General features: G+C 35.4%; 1 pseudogene; it reads left to right on the forward strand.

Moving 5' to 3' along the window:
* The first annotated feature begins 1,079 nt into the window (after window positions 1–1,079).
* Window positions 1,080–7,959, forward strand: LOC116083847 (annotated as a pseudogene).
* Window positions 7,960–9,227: the final 1,268 nt, after the last annotated feature.

Here is a 9,227-nt window from a genome sequence, read left to right on the forward strand (position 1 = left end):
AACCTAATAAAAATCAAACCGTGAAGAGTGAGAGAACAAGGAAAATGTTTAGGTTAAATTCCCCAGGTTTATCATTTTATGTAATATAAAGGAAAAAAAAATTCAAGGAATCAGGATGGAGACAAGGATCTCAAAAATGGGCTGGAAAAGAAACTACACTCATTTGGTATATTCTATCTCTGACTTGCTTGTATTGGGATAGTTTAAACATGCACTACAGAGCCTACCTATCATAGCCTGATTGTAAAGCTGTGGATACAGTTATGTTAGATTAGTCTGTGTTCCATAAATGCACAGTCAATGGTTATATACTGACTTGTCTATTACTCAGTCAAAGGTTTCCTAATCTAAGACAAAATGAAGAAAATAAATTTCTAATGGTCTGGCTTCAACCAATCATTATTCTCCCTTTTAATAATTTTGCATATAACATATTTAATCATATTATTTCCCCTCTGGAGCTCCATCCATTTCTTCCCTACTCACATAATTTGTGGCCCCTGTCACAAAATAATTTAAAAAGGAAATGAGAAAAAAGAACTAAGGAAAGAAACACCAATGACACAAAAAGTGATAAAAAGAAACAAACAAACTAAAAAACCAGGAAATACATGGGTCCATCATGTGTTTATTAATATCTTGTTGGTTTGGGGCTTTTCCTGGAGCATGATTGATATACTTAGTAACCGTCTATTGGAAAAAAAAAACTGATCTTTACCATTCCTAGCAGACAGCACTTGTGAATTGCTTCTTGTTTAGTGGTGGAACTTTGGGTCCACTTCCCATTCTCAGGGCAGGATTTTATCTGTGAACCTGAGCATGTATTATGTATGCTGTCACAATCTGACTTCCTGTGTGCATCAGTCCAATTGTGTCTGGAAGATGTCATTCTCTTGGAGTCAGCTACAAGTTCTGGATGTTAGACTGTTTTTACCTTGTTTTCTGGATATATCCCTGGATATTGAATAGATATTGACTTTAGGGCCAAATGTCTAAAAGTTGAAAGGAGCTACCATTACAAATAATGATGGGGACACAATGTGTTTACAAAAGTGGATCTTGTCCTAGGATATGGAGGCATGACAGGAGAAAGGTTCCTATGTGTAGACTGCAGAAGAGATGAAGAGCCTCAGGCTGGAAGGACAAGAATGGAGGACAGGATGGAGAATGAATGCCCACTACACAAATATGTACCTAGTGTGGAGTCTGTAGGTCCCTGAAGGAGAGTGGATATTCAGGTCAGTAGGTCAGTAGAATCACAAAGGAATGAGGATGGCCTTGAAATGAAGGCTGAAATTGTTGCAAGGCACCCTGGTTCCATATCAAAGACTTGAGTCAGTAGGAAGAAAGTATCCTGGTGTGGTGGCTTGAATATGCTTGTCCCAGGCAGTGGCACTATTATGAGGTGTGGCCTTGTTAAATTGGATGTGGCCTCAGTGGAGGAAGTATGTCACAGTAGGGATGGGCAATAAGACCCTCCTCCTGACCACAGGGAAGCCAGTCTTCTCCTAATGGTCTTCAGATGAAATTGTTGAACTTTCAGCTCTTCCTGCACCATGCCTGCCTGGAAGCTGCCAGGCTTTCACCTGATAATAATGGACCGAACTTCTGAATCTCTAAGCCAGCCACAATTAATGTTATCCCTAAAAGAGTTGCCTTGCTCATAGTGTCTGTTCACAGTAGTAAAATACTAAGACAGAAGTTGGTACAACTAGTCAGGTATTGATAAGATAGATCTAACCATGCTTCTGTTTGGAAGAAAGTAGATTTGGGGAATTTGCATACAGAAAGCAAGAAGCTTTAATTGGGGTTTAGTGGGCTATTCTAGTAGGAATATGGAAGACTTAGTTGCTGAGAGTAATTTAAACTGTGAAGACCTAGACCAAAATATTTCAGTGGAGAAGAATTTCAGTATGTGGTTTAAACACTGTTTTTGTGGTATTTTGGTGAAGAATGTGACTCCTTTCTGACCTTATCTGATAAGTCTACTAAATAGATTTTTATTCATTGTATTAACAGAGGAAATCTCAAAAACTCCCAGCAGTGACTTTGTTCTCTAGTTTAGTCTCATTAAAGAGTATTATAATCAAGCACAGTTGAACAAGGAACATTTTGAAATTTTAATCTCTAATGAAATACAATCCAGAACTTGAGGCCCAGGTATGGTGGTACATAACATTCATCCCAGGAGACAAAGCCAACTATATTTCTGAGTTCAAGGCCAGCTTGGTACAAAGCAAGTTTTAGGTAAAGAAAAGCTTAAGGCATGTGATACATGCCTTTAATCCCAGTATTCAGAAGACAATCATGCAAATAGCTGAGTTCAAGGTCAATCTACAGAGCAGGTTGCAGAACACTCAGGCTTTGGAAAACAGAAAGCTGGCCTCATTGAAGGATGGGTGTCACTGTGGGGATGGGCAACGAGACCCTCCTCTTAACCACATGGGAGCTAATTTTCTCCTATTGGCCTTCAAATAAAGATGAACTCTCAGCAACTCTTGCACCATGCCTGTCTGGACAATGCCATGCTTCTGCCTTGATAATAATTGACTGAACCCAATTAAATATTGTCTTTTATAACACTTGCCTTGGTCATGGTGTCTTTTCACAGCAGTAAAACCCTAAATAAGACAACAGGGAAGAGAGAAACAAACTATTCTTAAATGTTGGTCCTTATTGGCTGAGAGTCTCAAGAATATCATAGACTAGAATATGACGAAAGAATAACAGGGCTTTACTGAAAGATTAAAACATGAGACTAGCAGTGTTTATTTCTCATTTCATGGAGCCAAACAGGAATCTGTTCAGGGAAAATTTAGGGAGAAGTTGAATCCTTGTGATTAGTATGAAGCTTAAAACTTTGCTGAGCTCCATGGTGAGATGTGATCTTTATAATGTAATTTGATGATGTGGGGTGGCATGGGAATAAATCTTGTGCAATTCTTAAGCAATCAATCGGGAATGAGAGAATGGCAGAGAAGGAAAATTAGTCTGTTTGTGTAATGCGAAGACAAATGAGTTGAGCCTTGTGTGAACCAGTGTTCCTAGGGAAAAGCTTCACAAAAAGCCAAATGCTGCATTAGTGACTTTCTAGCATGCTCTAAAAAATGTTCAACAGTTTGTGGAGGATTTAAATGATAAACAACCACTGGTAAAATATATTATATGTATACTATGGGTGATCAATTATTTCCAGATATTATGGCCTAAAGATTAATCCTTTGTTGGATACTATACTAAAGATAGAATATCCTCCCTACAGATTTGGCAGATGAAGAGGCAGTATTCACCATGCTATTGTCGAGCTGGTTAGAAGTAATGAGCAATCTATAACAGCAGGTGTTGTAGACAATAAAGTAGTCTTTGTTTTCTCATATCTCAGAATAATTCAAATAGTGCATGCTCACCTTGCTGAGACTTTAAAAGTTTTGGAGATTATATCTATTTCTATATCATGTCTATATCTAACTCTATCTCCATACCTCTATATCTCTATATCATCTATATATCAATATATCTATGTATATATATGTGTGTCTCAAAAATCTATAAAGCAATCAAAAAAGGAACAATGATTCTCTGAAATGGACCATGTGAAGAATTTTATTTTTATGTTGAATGGAATAGCAAGATGAGAAGGTTTTGAAACAAAACAACATGATTTTATATTCTTTTTAAGTACAACTCATGTAACACAATCAACAATGAGTTACAACAGGACAAATTATTATCTAAGAACGAACTCTGACAAGTGAGATTGTGTTGCCATAGAACTAGAGTAGTTCCAGAGCTCAGAAGAAGTTGAAGTATTAAAACGAAATTTTGAAGTCACACTGAGATATATGGGTGACTCAAGGGACAGGAGCTCAGACAAAGAGTCTATTAACATTCAGGCATAGAAACTGAATATAATGTTAAAATTACCAATGCAGGTTGTATTGATAAATAATATAACAACAAATATAGGATGAATATTGAGAAAACTTGGGTTTATAAAAACATACAGCCACACAGTATTAATAACAAAAATATAATAAAAACCATTTTGTAGGTTGTTATTTTAATAGTTAAACAGTTCATTCTACAATGACAGAGGAAAATATTCCAAGGATTTAGGAAATGTTATACAACTAAAAAAGAGGGGAGGCCTTTTCATGACATGTACAGGAGTGTATATTTTATACCATGGAGAAAGGCAATCTGTATAAACTCCAGTTAAAAGACACATGAAACTTAAAGAAGCTTATAACCTTAAATAAAAAAAACACAGAAAGTGATTCTGTATGACTATTAATCCTTTGAATTAATTTGATTATAGTTAAGAAGAAAGTATATATAAGCAGGGAAATGTTGAAATATAAAATTTAGAGCTAGACAGTATATATATTGTGAATACAACTACTGTATTGTAAATTGTAGAGGTATAAATTGAATAACTGAATATGTAGAATACATTTAATGTTTTTAAAATACATAGAAAATCAATACTATTATAATGTATAAATATATATGATTATTTATTTCACTAGAACTTGTATCTTTTCAAGTTGAATGCAAATTCTTAATAATAGTTTAAACGAATGGCAAAAAATAAGTCCCTACAATTCTCCATAAGTTTTAGGAAGTTATTTTGCAAAACAAGTATAAAGAAAACATTGCCACTTTTGATAGTCCATGAAAGAAGAATATATTTTCAATTAAAAAAAATTTTTATTTTGTCTTACACAGATATGTGAATTAGCATCCTAGGTCTTTAAACCCCAGAGAGTTACTTCAATGGATCTAGTGTTGTAGCACATACAATTCAAATGAATCACAGTGGTGAATAGTAGTTCTTGATCTAGTAATTTACATAAACCTCTTATGACCTTATATACATGAAAAAGTCACAGGTTTTGGAGGACAATAAAATGAACTCTCAGAAATGGTGAATCATTAGTAATGATCTGTATTGAGTATGAAGTAGACATCTCAAAGATAATGCCACTGAAGATCGACAACTATCACTGTAGACTCAAAAAAAAAAGGGGGGGGGGAAACAATCAACCAACCAAAAACCCTTTCTTTTCTTCCCAAAGTCTGAGAGGGAAGGTGGTTTTGCCAAGAGTATGAGTTTGAAAATGTTCCATCTAGAGTTAGGACAGGATACTTTTTACATATAAAATGTCATGTTTCATAGCATAATTTAATAGCAGTTTTAGGAACACAATACTCACAGGTAACACTAGTTTAGCTAATCTAATATTCTAAGGAACAAAAAGAATGCACTTAGTCCAGTATTTTCAATTGAGTGTGTGTCCACAGTCTAATTTACTTGCAAGCATAATGCCATTTCCTGTCTGTGATCTTGAATCTATCTTTATATGTGAATGTGTGTGGACATGAAATAATGAAGTAGGAATCAACAACACGAAGACACGTATCTTTTTCTGTTTTTCTGTTGGGACTCTATTAAAGTTTTCTGTCTTCTTTCTTATGCCAGACGGGAGATGAGCACATTTCAAACATTTTTAAATCAAGCTGACAGTGTTGGAGTGAAGAGTGTGTTCTACATATCTGATTTATAGTCTGCAAAGCATGGTTATATAGTTCTTTGAAACATGGGATGTTTTCAAGATTTACTGATCAAAACATAAAGCAATTGCAAGTCACATTCAAGATGAGAACTGTCTCTGTGACAAATCAAATAATTCCTAGTTTATAGTCATTCAAATACTTCCCACCAAGCTTTCAGCTTATTTCCCTTACAAGGTCAAAGATAACTTACCTAAGACAAGTATGTATTCATAAGCTTTATATTTTTCAGCAATTATAATTTTGCTAACAGTAATGTGTGATCACTTTGTTTCCTCTGGTAAAGATCAAGAGGAGAAAAGAGAATTTCAACCCTAAACTTCTTTACAAAAATTACAAGGAGAGATCCAATTCTTTGATCAAGGTATTGAATTAAAGTGGGTACTTATCTTTATCTGTATATGTTTCTATGCATTTCTCTTTTTTTCCTATTTTCTTTCTCTGTGTTTATCTACTGTCCTTTTTCTTTCCCTCTTACAGTACATTTCTTTCTCACTTCAGATTTCTAATGTTTTCCACAGGGATTTATTTTTAACATATTGGATACTAGTTTGATACTCAAGATGTTATAGTCATCCGTTTAACTAAATAGAAAAGGTTATTTATATTTCCCAATATTCTAAAAATGTGTTTATCAACTTTATTTGAGCTTAATTACAGATATACAAAATAATATGACACATTTCAAGATTTCTTATGAAGGTGATTTTGTTCCTTAAATATGTAATTACTGTTCACTAAATATTGATCAGGAAATCTGGTAAACAACAGAATTGTTATAACATTGTTTTCTTTCCCAAAAGGGATGCTTTTGATTCTTTTATTTACAGTGTATGTATTTATTATATAGCGTATATATAGTCTGGTGAATTTTTTTCCAGTAGTTCTTATGGAAGACAACTACAGAGCTATTTTCCCTTTCTTAATTCCACTTAAAAGTTTTAAACTTTGGGGTTTGAGCTGAATTTCAAATATAAAAATCTTCAGTGTACGTTTTTATGGGAGAAATTTTCAAAGTGCAAATGAAATTGAATCTTGACGATTCATTTGAAGTTGTGACAACTATGTAAGAAGCAGATCTAGGTGGCTTCTGTGGGGCAGCTGCCTTGGAGCTGCAAAGTTTGGCTGTGGCTGCAAATGAGTCTGGACAGTGGTGGCCTTAGAGGTTCCTTCTGGCCCTGTTAATGTCAGGGCCAAGCCCAGGGAGGATGGTATCCTAGAGCCTGGTTTTGCTCTAGGAGGGGCTTGAGGGGGCGTGGGTGGGGGAGACTGCTGCAGCAGTGGGGAGCCAGTCTTAGGAGAGGCACCAACTTTGACTCTTGATGCCAAATGATGGAGGCCATAGAAGAGTATCAGATATCAGCAAGACACTTACAGAAGGAAGCTGAGGCTCAACATTATGAAAAAGCCCATTCAGGAAAACAACTGGGAAATTGCCATCATACTGCACATGGTATTCTGCTGCCACTGCTATTCATTCATAATAGAACAGCAGAACTAATAAACCAGAGACTTAAAAAAAAAGAAAAAGAAAAAAAAACCACAATAATCCTGAATTCACTGAAGAACAAAGGATAACCATAGGCAAAATTGCAACATGTTTGTAACTGTGAAGTGCAGCATTACAGTCCACACATCCCAATAAGAGTTTAAACTGGAGGTCTAAAGAAGCTAGAACCAATCCTGAAGAATATTCATACATATAATAAATAATTCCCGTTTGATGTTCAGCCTATCCTATTAAGATGGATTTTAGCACCTGGTGAAGAAGAGAATTTGGAATTTGAAGAAGATGAAGAAGGTGGTGCTGAAGCAGGACCCTCTGATTCTTTCTCTACTAGAGTTTCTGTTACTTTATTGCCATGGATGCCATCAGAACCAGGGATGACATTACTCACTATTAGGATTGAGAAAATTGGTCTGAAAGATGCAGGGGCAGTGTATTGGCCTGTACATCACAGTCAGTGTGAAAGATTTGAATGGCATAGATTTAAATCCCATACAAGATACTCCTGTGGCTTCAAGAAATGAAGATACTTATGTTCATTTTAATATGGGCTTTGAACTGCAGAAACATGTTGAAAAGTTTTCCAAAAGTGCAGACATCTTCCTTGAATTCAAACATTACAAGCCTAAAAAGCGGTTTTACCAGCACCAAGTGTTTTACCTTCATGAAGATGGATGAAATTAAATCTCGGCCGATTGTAATAGAGCTATATAAGGAACCCACTGACTTTAAAAGAAAGAAATTGCAATTGCTGACCAAGAAACCACTTTATCTTCATCTACATCAAAGTTTGCACAAGGAATGATCCTGATACAAATAACCAAGAACTTGTGTGAATTTTACCACTCAGAAACCATCATAGCTCTGTTTCACATAATCACCCTTCAAGAGGCAGGAAATGAACCCTACCCAAGCCAGTTGACCAAGCAAGTCTATTGCATAGCCAGACCTAACAACAAAAGTTCAGGACATCACTGACCTATCACTCCTTGGATACAAGTTTGTTGTAGATTTTGGAACATTTTTACTTTTCTATTAATTGTGCAGAAGTCTCTTTTCTCATTGCCAGTACTACCCTTTTTTTCAGACATGCAGCAATAAAAATGTGCTAGAGTTTACATTTCTGCTCACTTCTGCTCCAGTATGCTCTTCTGGTTTAAATGTCATGCTGCATTGAGGTGGGTAGAACTGCTCTGGACTAGTTACATTGCCTAGCAAAGACTCCTTAGAAGGGACCTAGCCTTGTTCTGTGGGTCTCCTCATAGAAAGTGTGACTTGGCCAGATAAGAATCCCACATTGAGTATTCCCCAGATGACCAGAGAGATTTCCTCAAGAGAGCATGTGTATAATCAGGTGGATTATCTGGTCTTCTCTATTAACTGCTAATTTTTTTTCTGGTAGATTCTAGGGTTAACATAGGAACCATCTCAGAATAACTAGGGATTTTAAAATGTGTTTACAATATCTTTTAAATTGTATCAATTAGGAAATTTTGAGTCAGATGTTAAGATGCTGCAGGACAACTGTTGGTTTCCTGACCACCTTTGGTGAGAACTTAAGACCCTATACCTCTCCTTAATATCCAAAAATCTGGAAAGACTATTTTTTTTAAATATAGATAGCTAGGGTTAGCATTTATTTCTTATTTAGATATACAGCCATTTATTCATATGAAAATATGCAGGTCATTAGTTTATTTTGAATGGACTATTTACTTTTGGTGTAATGAGGCATAAATAAAACATTGAAAGAAAAAAAAACAAAAAAAGGAGGAGAACAAGAAGAAGAAGAAGAAGAAGAAGAAGAAGAAGAAGAAGAAGAAGAAGAAGAAGAAGAAGAAGAAGAAGAAGAAGAAGAAGAAGAAGAAGAAAAGAAGAACTGGAATAGAGAATGTCTGGGGAATTTGTTTGTTTGGCTTTTGTTGTTGTTGTTGTTGTTGTTGTTGCTTTTGATGGAGAAATTTCTAGCTGTGAATTTTCTAACACAGATAAAAGTGCATATTTTATTTTTGAAATTTTGTGAGGCTCCTATTGTAAAGGCATATGTAGAAATGCCGAGACACTACAGAAGACACAGAAAATGGCTAAGTTAATTCAGCAAACAGGCAGAGAACAAATAATCTAGAAGATCAATCTCCACATCCTA

The sequence above is a fragment of the Mastomys coucha genome, unplaced genomic scaffold (genome assembly GCF_008632895.1).
Source record: "Mastomys coucha isolate ucsf_1 unplaced genomic scaffold, UCSF_Mcou_1 pScaffold8, whole genome shotgun sequence".
NCBI classification, from domain to species: Eukaryota; Metazoa; Chordata; class Mammalia; order Rodentia; family Muridae; genus Mastomys; species Mastomys coucha.